The 14,078-nt window shown below is 28.4% G+C and overlaps 1 protein-coding gene across 1 annotated transcript in view; it reads right to left on the reverse strand.

Annotated features, from left to right (window-relative positions):
• Positions 1-11,155, reverse strand: part of LOC129961882 (RYamide receptor-like) — a 327,448-nt gene extending 316,293 nt beyond the window's left edge. The window contains exon 1 of the mRNA XM_056075501.1: positions 11,082-11,155. The gene's annotated coding sequence lies outside the window, so the exon portion shown is untranslated. The remainder of the gene's footprint in view (positions 1-11,081) is intronic.
• Between the last annotated feature and the right edge of the window lie 2,923 nt (positions 11,156-14,078).

Genomic DNA, 14,078 nt, shown 5'->3' on the forward strand with positions numbered 1-14,078 from the left:
AATGCTGGGGGTATAATTTTGAAATTCTTTAGAATAAACTAAGAAAATGACATTTCAACAGCTTTTTATGTTTTTATTTATAACAGGAAATTCTAAATTTTATTATCAAAATAATCATTATATAAATGAGTAGCATTGTGAATTAACATTAAAATAGGTCGGTTAAACAACTATTTAATAGCATTTATCCCATTCCACATAAAATGCTACAGAAATCATCCTGATTTTCATCAAACAGTCCGCGTTTGTTTGCTCAAAATAAATGAAGATCTAAGCATCATACTATGTGTTTCATGTCTAGAGTTTCAATGGGGAATCGTGAATAATTAGCATCTGCAAATACTGAATACGTATGTATCAAATACAGCTTTCATAGAATTGCTTTTCAGATGTACGAGTTTTGAGGCAGCCCGAGTAATAGATTTACCATTATCTCTGGTTTGTTCCCTTGCGTGTACTTCTCTGAAAATTAATTTATATGATGATTCCTGTAGGAAGTTCGTGAGATTGTTTGATGATGACGATGTAATGGTTAATACTTTGTAAAACTAGAAATATGCGGAGGATTCTTATCAATATATTAAATTTCGTTTATAGTGTTTCTGTTCTATTCTATTTTCTGCAAACTTTCTATAAATGCCCGAGGCATTCGAAGAATTGCTCATTCCAAATGATTAACGATAATAGTGATATTATCATTGCAAAATATTGATCATTCTCGACGATTCTACCTTGTTAAGGTGTGAGACGTGAGGAAAGAGCACATTTCCGAAATTTTTCGTCATTCTTTGATTTTAATTTCCACCCTATTAGATACTTTTTCGATTCGTCCCACCTCCTCGTGTATGTAATTGTCACTTAGTTTCTAACTGTACTAATTTATTTTAACTCTAATTTGAGTATTGATTGCAAACACAAGTGGCAAAAAAGCGTTCAGGAGTGGCAAGAAGAATATTTTTTTTTTATATAATATCTTTAAATGTGACCAAGATTATCTACTTTTGTTAATCTCAAAAAGTTATTAATCTTTTGTTAAAAACAAATGAAAAAACTTTTTATCATAAAAATTATTATTATTTTATAACAAAAGTGAATTATCGAATTTTGGGAAGAAATATTCATAATTTAATGATTAGGCTGCTTAAAGTAAATAAAAATTTCTCCTAAGTATTCTGTTGAGAATTGGTATTTTTTCCAGACAATATTACGAGTTTTTCGCAGGTTTTATGCTTTCTAAGTCCGTGCATAGTACACGTTCACTTATTTATTCACATTTACGTACTCCAAAGGATAAAAAAAAATTATCTGTTTATACTTAATTTATCGCTGCATGCAATTTAAGTAGAAGAGAGTGTTCAGGATTTAGTTGCAGAGAGTATACATGAGAGTTATGTGTTTCGTAGTATAGAAAGAAATCATGAACATGTATATTCTTTGCTGAATGGCATTGACGCACTACACTTACTAAACAGTCCATTAGCTTGCGAACCTTCGCGATAAATAGTTGGTATGCGATTAATATACAAATACCAAAAATCCGAATGTGTATTTTGGATGCCTTTTCCCAGAAAATATTGCATGGAAATTACAATTTCATATAAGATGTTTATTTTCAATAAAATTTTTGCATCTCTATTAATATATTACTGTTAATGTTCGAAATTTAATGTGATAAAGGCATTATCATTGAGTCATAATAGCTATTTTTGGCATATGTATTGTGTCTAAAAGGTATAGGTGGTTATGAAAGTAATGAAAACCCATAAACGAATACGAAAATCTATATTATTAAGGCATAGAACCATCTTTGGCAAGTAATATAACTTTGATTCACCTGGGAATTGAATCATGCAAGTGCTGAATAGTTTTTATAAGAATACTGTATCATTCTTCAAGGAGATGTGAAAGTTCCGGGATAGGTGTGGATGTAAGATGTCGATTCCGAATTAAACGCTCTAAGAAAGACCATAAAGATTCGATTATAAGTTGACTTTGTGAGCCAAGATAAATGGTACACTTTGTATTCATTAAACCGCGATTGGATAATTCCTATTGCATAAATAGGAGAAGCATTATCATCATGGAATCAACATCAATCATCTTCTGCAGGAAGCAATATTTACATTATAGGATGGACTTGATCACTTAAAACTTTTCTATACTTTTCCGCAGTGACCCTCCTTTCAGGGTTCTTTGGGCCAGCAGAAAATCACGATATGGCTTCCCTTACCATGGCAGATGCATCGCTGATCCAACTCCGCGTATGGCATTTGGGAGTTGACAATCAAGATCATGCGCTTGTGCAGGTGTGCTTTAAACGTCCCGTGTGAGGAAAAAACATGTGCAACAGTCTTGTGAGGAAATGTGTGAAAGATGATTCGTATGCCCATATAACTTTATCTTATCAATCGATCAGGTTTTATGTTTATGACATAAATGTAGGCGATGTTTGGCATTAACATCTGTGACACTTGTCTTGGGAATTGTTGCTTCGCCGTAAGTATTCTATTTATGAAGGTGTTTCTTATGTAATTATTGATAGATGCTTATTAAACTCTGCTATCACTTTCGGCTGCCATTGTTTTCTTTTATAGATATTAAAATGTGCTTGAATACTAGTCGGTCTCTTTCACTCAGCTTCTTCTTCCGTCTACTGTTTTGCTTTGTCGAGCTTGTATGTGTACGCTGCCATGACTGTAGATACCGTGCCTCTAGAAACGCCTAAAAGCTGGAGTATTTCGGTCAGAGTTGCTCTAGTTATCCAGCACCGACAATTTGACTTTTTTGAAAGTCTTCAGATTTGACATTTTATACTTAGAACTTCACAAAAGCTACTTTGTATTCTTATGATATGTATTTTATATTAAAAAAAATGGTAACAATGATTATATTATTTTAAATTTATGAAGAGCATTCTGAAATGTGACCTATACTCACAGATGTTTCCATTATTTTGATAACACCTGTACATCGAAAGATTTGTTCAAAAATTAGTCTGAAAAAATGGAACAAAATAAACAACTGGAACAAAAGTGGAACCTTTTTGAAACAACTCTACATCTCATCGATAAGAATGGAGATTATTTTTCAAAACAGCATAATATTTTAACTGAATTAAACATTCTTAAATAGTGCTAATTTAGCCTTCTCATTCCTAAGAACAACCGAGTTCATGTGTCTCAGAGTACTGAAGTAGTACTCAGTCCAAAGAACTCAGAGTATAAGAAAAATTCCTCAATGGCAACTTTTGTTCTTAAGTGAATGATATACAAATGAGGACACCAGTGAACTGATGACTATCTATTAGACATATGATGAGAAATTTTTTGAGAGTCGTAATAAAACTTCCGTTTCTTTGAAATCTATATTAGGAAGCATCTCTAATGGACTAAAAAGCATCCCGGATGCTTAAACAACAACGTTTAATGAAAAGGGAAAGAAACTTCACAGTGATATTCAGGAATGCCTGGCGCCTGCGATAGTTCCATCAAGCAGGTTTTGGGATCTGTGAGAATTCATAGAGCTAAATCAATTCTCTATTAAGAAAGACATTTCCAAAAATATGTTAAAACATCAATCTAATAATTAAAATAACATTCTGTACTCAGTCCAAAGAAATTTGTACTTTCTCTTGTGAAATAGCAATGATGGAGAAACATTTTGGGAAAAATATTTAAATTATTTTGATGACTTTAGAACCGCAGAGATGATTACATTATTTTCTTACTGGAACTTTGTAAGTATATAATAGTAAATTTAATTCTTAATAATGATTTTATTTTTCAAACATTTTCATGGCAAATAAAACTCCGAAACTTATTTGGAGTTCGAAATCTTGAAAATGTATAGAAAATTATCAAAAATAATTACGTTTTCATCATTTTTTCAAACGCAACGCAATTGTTTAATTTTCAAAGATAAAAAAAAATAAGCAGAGGTCTTCAGTTCTAAGTTCATTTCATTTATAATCCATTGCTTTCCTATTCACTTAGTAAGGAAAATTTGAGGAAAAAGCGAACTTTGGAATGTGGGTCAAAGCCTTCGTAATTGGACAGACGGATTTGAAAAGGAAAGTAATGGACAGCTGTCAAACGACTAAGCCACGTGTTTGATGGGAAAAACCCAATGTCATAGCGAATGACCTTTTGACACAATATTTACTTCAGATGAAAATAAATAAACAAATAATATGACTTTCAGATATTTAGTTTTGCATGATTAGATTCCTCCATAAATGTGTTCTATGCACAAATGGGTTTCATCAATCAAATGTGAGATATCTATCAATAGGTTAAACGAATATGACAATGCATCATGAATTATTTATCTATTTCCTGTTTTATGAAATTCCTTTGAATCTTTTTTCGATATTATGTTCAAATGTTCAGAATTAATAAAAATATATAATTGATAGGGGGGCTATTTTTTTTATCAGCAATAGGATATCACGCTAAAAAAAAGAGGTCTGGAAATGATCACTTTGAAAACTGGAAAATTCATGATAATAAAAAAAAAATCCTTTTGAAAAGTAATTTTGAAAGCAGTTGGTATACATTAAACTAATAAATAAGAACTATAAATCATGTCTTACTTTGATATGGAAATATCTGCTTTGGGAATCAGATCAAAAATGTTAATGCAAGTTTGCATGGCAGTTTTAATAGTTTTTAGTTGGAAAAATACATTTTAAGGAAATTAATATAAAATAGACATTAAAAAATTATTTTCTGTGAATATGTTATTGTTTTATTTGCCGAGCATGTCTTGCAGCTGTCATTTGCCGAACAAGTTCAAGTTGTCTTGACTTTGGACGCCGTATGTTTAGAAAGGCCTAAAAGCAGGGATATTTTTGTCCCAATTGCTCAAGTTAACCGGACTGCTACAATTTGGCCTGTTTTGAAAGTTTTGAATAATGATATTATAACAGAGTGTAGTAATATATTAATAAAATATAATTATATTGAAGAGCATGTAAAATACAGTGATAGCATTATTGACAACACTGGGATTAGTTTCCTTTTTTATTTTCATTGTAAAAGAATTTAGAATAACGGTTTCACGATCGGAAAATTTGTTTAAAATTAAAAACCCACCTGTGTGTAGAACTACTTCTTGTCATGCTTGTCATTATGAATCAAATACATGCCGGTCCGGTATGACTTGAGTGTTTAGTCAATGGAGTTTATACGGATCCAATTTCTTAATCAAGAGGTCATTACTTAATTTAATACGACATTCCTCAAATTATCCCATTCATGCATCTAACAAAGAAAGATGTGTTATTAAATATACTATTTGCATTGGTTTCTTATTTCGGTTCATTGTAAAAAGTGTAATTGTTTCAAGACATAACCATTGTGGGCTGGTTGCAGCTAAATAGCTGCTGCGTTTCATTTGAAAGTCAGACGTCTTCGTGTTGATGTAGCTTTAGCATTAAGAGCGTGGTGATCGAAATTCAGTATTGTCCCTGCCTAGAAACTAAAATCATACTCATCAGCTATTTTTCAAACATTTCCACGTGTAATTTAAAAACTAATTATTTATTCAATAAGCAAAAGAAGCCAATGAAATACAGTTATAGTTTTATATAAAAAAAGGTGGAGGAGGACTTGACGATAAGTAGATTTTGTAGTGAATATGTCAAAAATGTACCGATGTTTTCTTTCTGTGAATATAACAAAAGAAAAAGCCATTTCTTTTTTGTGAATATCAGAAAAATAATCTTTTTCCCTTTGTGGTTAAGTTTCCTTTGTGCTTTTTTATATCTATTCAATTTTTAATCTTTTTTATTTAAGTTCAGATTCTATTTGATCCTATCTTGTCTAAATTAATATAAAGTCCAGTTATACTTTTGCTACAAACTGAAATTTATTGAGTTACAATAAAATATGAGAATTGCTATTAATTTGGAAAGATAAATGACGAATAGAATTCGAACAAAATGTTTTAGTATCGCCATATATATTATAAACAATGTTTTTGGTAAATAGGCAGAATAAATTTCCATTATTCAGTGAAATATTAAAGTTGGTCAAATTTTTAAATTAAATATTATTTATGTAGATAGCATGAAAAATGCCCCAATTATCAATTCGTGAATACCATGACATTGTCACAAAAACTGTATACATTGAATAAAAAGAGAAGCACCTGGATTTAGGTCAAAATTCCTTTGAAGAAACGGGGATGAGGATCGATGTGAGAGAAAAAGAATTACATTTCAAGCACGCTGCATTGCGCAATTGATTTAAAAATAATAAAACTAGTTCAAAGCGGATGGCTTTGTGGAATAAGAAACTTCTTATTTCTTTCCCTCATGAGGTGATATCTCATTATAGTTTGGGAAAATAATTTTTGGGAACTGTATTAAATTTCACTTTATAAAATTTTAATTAATTTCGTTACATTATGGAATAATTAGAAATGAAATGTTATTAATCAGAACATTTTAGAAATTGGATAAGCAATAAAAAATTAAATATGTATAGCGCATATGAGTTATAGCGAACTTGCAAAATCTGTACAGATGTATGGATTTTTATATTCAATTAGTTAGTTACTTCTGCTTGCTAAATAAAATAATGAAGTGTCTTTCAGATATTTGCAAATGGTTGAATTTTGAAATTCACAGGATCAAGTGACAAAGTTGGCCATTCAACACCAAATGTATGATGCCTGGATATTCTTTTACGATGGAGAAGCTTATATCCACTTATAGATAACTGATTTGCTTATGATTATTGATATGTTGTAATCTTTGTTTTAAAAAGGACTGGAGTTTAGATTACAATGAATAAAATAATTATCATGAAATAAAAATCTCAAAGAAAATGCATTCATTCTGTTCAAGGCTCATGCTCTATTTGTTATAAAAGATTTTGAAAAAATCCTTAATTGCAAAGAATATTTATCATTTCATAGGTGGAATAAAATTTTCTATACAACACATACTCAAAGAAATAACATGTCTATATTTGCTTCTCTAGTTCAATTCTGATATAAAACTTTTCTTTTATCTGAAATTTGAAATTATTGGGAAAGCAACATGAACTATTAATAACAGCCATGGTAAAAATCATGATAAATCAAACACAGCTGCATAAATTCAATATGATACTTCATACGTTTCTTTAGAAATAATGTATGAACTTACTTTAAAAATATTGACAATCAAAACGTGTAGTTTCCTTTTCTGAGGAAATAGAACTGTGTTAATATACCAAGAAATACTTTAAATGAAAGAAAATAATAATTTATTTTTATTTACTTCCTTTTTTTAGAAAAAAAAAACAGGACTACTTGAGGATGGTCTCATAATTTTGAACAATGAATAGATGATGAGGATGATTTCTGAATAGACATCCCTTCTCAAAGCTTCTGCGCCATAGCAGAAATAGGACATTTAAACTGGTGTCTTTAACTTACAATAGGCCAACTTACACGACGATTCTCCGAATAAATCAAGTTTCGACCTTTTCATGAAGAAAGGCAGATCTTGAAGAAATCACATTTTCTTGGTTTCGGTTTTGTGAAGCTTCAGTTCCGAAACCAAGGCGATCATTAACAGGTAGAAGAAAAAAAGTAAATTAGCTGTAAACATATAAATATATATAGAAACATACTCGAACAAATGTAAAAATAAATGTTAAGATTTGGCAGCCAAAAGAAAATCAAAGATCCGAATAAAGTTTTATTCAAGAACATAAGACGATACTTCTATATCGTCTTGACTAATCAGTCAAATGATGACGAAGTCATAAAAATGACTAATGCATTATTTGCTGGTTTTGACGATTTATAGATAAAAGAAAAACTGATTCTGCTCCATAATTGACAGATAAATCGGTCAATTTTATCTTTCTGTTTCAAAGTCTAAATTTTTGATTAAAAGCATGCATCTCGGAGTTAAAGCAAAAGCTGCTTTTAGTGTAATGCGAATTATAAAAGATATTCTACTAATAACAAAATTAGAGTAGACGTACAGTTAACAAATTGCAAATCACATCTAGAGAAGGAAAGTAAATTCTCATTTAAATACTTCACAAAAAAGATGATTTTATTTATTAAACACTTTTAACAGATTTACTTTATACACTTTACAGATTTGTTACTTGATTTAATACACTTTTGCAATTTTTTTTGTTCAAGTTAGTTAAAGTTGATACACTGGAAATGAAATACTTATTTCTTTATAAACAGTAAATTAAAATGAATAATTGATCCTATTCAAAGGTGTGACGTTCAATTAGGCGCACCTATTTTAGAACGTTAAAAAATACTGCCATGCACTTTCAAAATAAATAAAAATCTTAACGGTTCACGAAAAAAAAAAATTAGCTTCAGATATACTTCCATTTGATGTTTGTTCTGAGCATGACAGAATTTTTCAAAATTAGCCGTTGTAACATCTGTTACGAAATTACGGAACACAGTATTTATTTTTTTAACAGCATAAAAGGCGTTCATTGCAACTTATTCAATATTGTGGTTGCATTTTAAGGATTCTCAAATTACAGTTTAAACTACATGGATTCTAGAAATGGATATAGAATTTTGTGTTGAATAATTCTATTTCTAAACATGTTAATTATATTATTCCCTTAGAAATCCCTCAATAGAACAAACATTTAGACTAATCAAATACTAACAAATCATTCCAACTTCATTAACAATCTCACCACATTATTAACGTTCACAGAAATTCCAAGATTTCACCACATTTAAACTTTTCTGCTATTTTCAATTTATAAAGGATTATTCAAATGCTTTGGAATACTACGAATTCACCATTTCCAGAAACCTAGCTGGATCCATGTATTCCATTCTAGAAATTACATACTTTGAATAGAGGAATTTCTATAATAATCACGAACGAAATTGCTTAGTATTCCACGAAGTGCAACACCAGCAGTTGCAGCAACATAAATTACAAGGTACATTGAACATTGTGGTTATGTGTTTTAGATATAGTGAAGACCCTGAAATAAATTTGTTGGTATTTTGATTCCAAACTTGTAGAGAAATATTACATTTTATAAGAATAGAGATACATTTCGCTAAATTCTTGCTTATAAATAGGTTATAAAACTATTATAAAATGTCATAATAACTGTTATTAGCACATCACGTATAAAATGAACTGATATTCACATTTTATCTTACTTATAGTGTTCACTTATTCCGATAGTTATTGTCATCATACATTTAAACTGCTTTAGGAAGGATTAGTTTATTTTCTCAATCTATTAAGAGATTATACTGACACGCTACATGACAAATTTTGTATAAATTCTATGCAATGGCATTCAGTAAAGTATTATTAATTTTTAACGAGACATCGTTGTTTTTCCTCTCTTTAAGGTATAATTTATATTTATAATTTACATTTCCAGAAAAAAATTATTTTTGAATAAAATGTTGCGAATAATTTTCTACGCCATAAGTACCTTATTATCAACTTTGAAATTATAATATTTAACCAGCGTTCTTTTTAATAATCTAACAGAAAAAAAAATATATTTAAATAAATTATTAAGATTACATTTTTAAAATGTTATTTCAATAAAAAAATGCAATTTTGACTTTGCTGCAGCATATAAAATACATACAATACACTTTTCAGTTCAGCGTTTTCATAAAAGATAACAAAGACAATTCATGAGAGATATGCATTAAATGTTGCTATTTCTATTTTACACATCTTCCCTTACTGATGCATTTATCCATCAATGCTCTATATAAAAACAATAACTGAATGATTATTATTTTTTTTAAGAAAAGTTAAGGAAGATCATATGAATTGGTATAAGGAATGCAGGAAAAATAAATAAAACCCCAGGTTCGATCTTACATTTTAAATTAATGTATTTAAAAAAAATCACGAATTTATGAATTCGTTTAATGAGTTTTGTCGAAAAGGCAGATAATAATTTTATAAATCACTTACTACATTTCTAAAAAATATTGAAATAAACTAAATAAATATATTATATATATATATATATATATATATATATATATATATATATATATATATATATATATATATATATATATATATATATATATATATATATATATATATATATATATATATATATATATATATATATATATATATATATATATATATATATATATAATATATATATATATATATATATATATATATATATATATATATATATATATATATATATATATAATATATATATATATATATAATATATATATATATATATATATATATATATATATATATAAACTTCAGATTTTTCGATTTTTTGAAAATAAAAAATTATTATGGTATTAAGATTGTAAAGATATTATGAAAACTTCCAGAGTTATCTAGAAAAAATTCTACTAACATCGATTAAATGTGGACAGAAATTTCATCTGTCAGAATATAGACGTATGTCAAAAGACGTATAACCGCAGCAATCTTTGATGCACATAAGGACAAAAAAACTTAAAATTTCAAAAGACATGGAGCAATCTAAGATAACTAAAGGCAGTGCCTATCTTTTTGGGGCTTTTAATTTGCATTACTTTGTTCAAATTCTTTTTTTAATATTTTTTTACTTTAACTACATTTCTCTCTTTCAAAAAATAAATAAATAAAAAATGAGGCATGTGTACAGGATTTCTCAAAACTACTTATCCTATTAATCTGGAATTTCATGCACATGCTCAAAGTAAGCTCCTCTGTGAATTATGAATCAGTTTTTAGATAAATTATTCAAGTAAAAAGTTTTACATGAATTTCAATAAATTTTTTTCTTAAAATTTCAAATTAACAAAAAATTGCACTTTAAAAATAATTGATTTCAAAATGTTTCATAAAATGTATGTATAACTTCAAAACTGAACATTTTCTGCAATTTTACATCGATTTTATAAATTTTGATCAATTTTAAAATTCAAAATCCTGCTCGCATTAAAATACTGACTTTTAATATTTTAAAATATCCAATTTATACTTCTTTATAAATTTATTTCTATGAATATTCTATGTTTAAATTTCCAAATTTCACAATTGTTTCATTTGTAAATTGCATGGGAGCAAAAAGAGAGATTTTTACCTCTTTGGATAATTGTTAAGAATTCTGAGATCCTTTACTTTGTCTATTTTTCATTTGAAACTCTCACAAAACTTTATCATCGTCAATTTTCGCCTAGCAAGCATTTCTTTCAGATAACATATAACCGATTTTGGAATTTATTTCTGATTTCATCGATACTATGAGATGACTAGATATTAAGAACAAAAGTATCCAGGTGCAAACACTTACGCTTATCAATAAAAGGCGAGAATCCGTTTCAAAAACAAACAAATGCTTTATTAGTCCATGCAGTGCTTTCAGCAGCTGCACGATCACATATGGAACTGCTTCGCTTTAATTTTAAATATATGCAACGATATATTTTAGTTTTGAAAAAGAGATTAGAGTTAAAATGGCAAAAGCAATGGGGGTTTTGCAATTATGTGGAACATTTTGGATGAAAATTCGCAAACATTAACGTCTGACTGCATTAGATAAAAAGTTCATATGTCATTTATGGAGGATTATGTTTAAATTTATGAGCCATAATATTAAATTTATTGAGGTTATATTTTATTACCATTTTCCGTTTTGAGTATTGGATAGTATATTCTTACTTTTAATCATCATCAAAAAAAGATATATAAGTGAAATGTGCATAAATTTAAATTGGTTACGGATTCTAATAAGAAATACAGCTAGGAAGTTTATTTCAGTAAAAATTGAAAGTAAGTACTCTGATTAAAGTATATTTTTCATCCTTGTTGAATTTAGTACTACAAGGATAAAATAATATTTTTCAACTTTGTTGAATTTAGTACTACATGGATAAAATAATATTTTTCAACTTTGTTGAATTTAGTACTACATGGATAAAATAATATTTTTCAACTTTGTTGAATTTAGTACTACATGGATAAAATAATATTTTTCAACTTTGTTGAATTTAGTACTACATGGATAAAATAATATTTTTCAACTTTGTTGAATTTAGTACTACATGGATAAAATAATATTTTTCAACTTTGTACTTCATTAAAAAAATATTTTTTGTCTTAACTATGTTTAGTTCTGTATACATTTTTTTCTTGTATTTCAAATATCAAGTTATTGATTCGTCTATCAATGCATGTTTTTAAAAAAAAATAAGTAAAGTCTAATGACCAGTCAACTGCCCATAATCATAAGTTTTGATTTTGCCAATTTTTTTTTACTTGGAAACGCATGAGCTCAATATATTTTATCCAGGGTTCACTGTCAACTTCTTTCCACCATATTTGAGAGGAATTGAAAAAAATAATATTTCATGATACATTCTTTATGGAGAAATCCTGGACAGAGTTCCCCAGCTTAAACCACAGAAGCGATTTCGATAATTTTAGACTCATATAAAATCTCAGGAAACCTAGATATATAATCAAGGGTTTGCTTGTTCTCCGTCTTCCCCCATTTTTAAAAGAAACCAAGAAAACAAAACTTTATTAATGCATTCTTGCATTAATAAACTCTTGCATAATAACTCTGTTGCAAAAAATCTTGCAACAGAGATCGCCAACAAAGACAACTATATTGGTTATATTTCTCGCGTTATATTTCTCATGACCCTTCAAAATATCATAAATTGTTATCTATCCCCCCCCCTCCCTTCGTTTCCATTTCGAGAGGTTTTTCCAAATAAGACTTGATTTATAATTTGCATTTTTGAAATATAGCTAACCAATCAGAGTACACTATCCTTATTGTGCAACATTTACTTTTGCTACTATAGTTATACTTTTTTATAATTTTGCTGTGATAAAATGTAGTTAATTAAGTTTGTCTAATCTTATTTTTCAAGAGGCTTGGATGATGGTATTGTTGATATTAATATAGTCACGAATTTTGATGAAGCCTGTCTCAAAGGAAAGTATTATTTTAAATATAACTGACTACTAATGGTAGAGTATTCCGATTCGTTAGCTTTGCTTGCAAAATAACGAAAAAAATAGGCGAAATTGGTCTAGCTGTTGAGTTAAAGGCTCTGCCTAAGATTTAATTTGTAATATATTTTGCAATGGATGTGGGAAGGGCAGCTGGCTCTTGATGACATATCGAGGTGTCATAAGCTTTCGTTCGAAATTGAAGTTGGCAATATAGGCAATTTACTGAGACTAATAAAATCTTTGACTGACTTTACTAGTCACGATTAAAAATACATTATTTAATGACTGTGATTAGTAAACTTAGTCAAAGATTTTTTTAAATACAGAAACAGCAGCGAAATAAAGCTTTTCCAAATACGCTTTGGAAATAGTTATTAGTTATTAACTATTAACTAGTTATTAGTTATTAACTATTAGTTATTGAGAGTTGGACGTCTTTGATTTGATAAGAAATTAATGCGATCATTGGTAGCAAAAATTCAATAAGATCTAAATACTAAAGAAATCAATGCATTGTTTGGCTTGAAGAAATAATTCTTTAATTCCGCCAATATTTTAAAACATGGTATAAGAACAGTTGATCACAAAAAATGGTTATTTACTAATTACTCTTACTGTTTTCTTTATTTATAGCTGTATTATACATTATAGTAGTATTCGTATTTGCGAATATTCATTTTGAAAGAATAGGAACGCATTTGAAAGTTTTATTTCAAAAAATGAACATAAGTAATTTATTTTCCGAATTAAGAAAAGTTAGGAACAGAGAGTAAAATAATTAAAATCTGGAATAGGGAGAGTTATGGCACAGACTAGAGAACTACAGGATGGCATGATATCACGAAACAAAATTAGCGACCTATTAAATCAGCTATCTTCAGTTTAAGATAATGATTAAAATACATGTGCATCAAAAATCTTAAATTATCTAATCCATTCTTTCCATAAATTTATCCTATGTTTTCACCATGCAGCATCATGGCTTGAGTTTATCTTTGATGTACACAGGAAAGAATCGAATATGCGCTTTGGACATTCGATATTTAAAAATTTTGAAGTTTATCTGCAATATTTTGATGGAAGAGTGAAATTCCTTTATGTAATTTATTGTATT

This window comes from Argiope bruennichi, chromosome 2 (genome assembly GCF_947563725.1).
Source record: "Argiope bruennichi chromosome 2, qqArgBrue1.1, whole genome shotgun sequence".
Classification (NCBI taxonomy): Eukaryota; Metazoa; Arthropoda; class Arachnida; order Araneae; family Araneidae; genus Argiope; species Argiope bruennichi.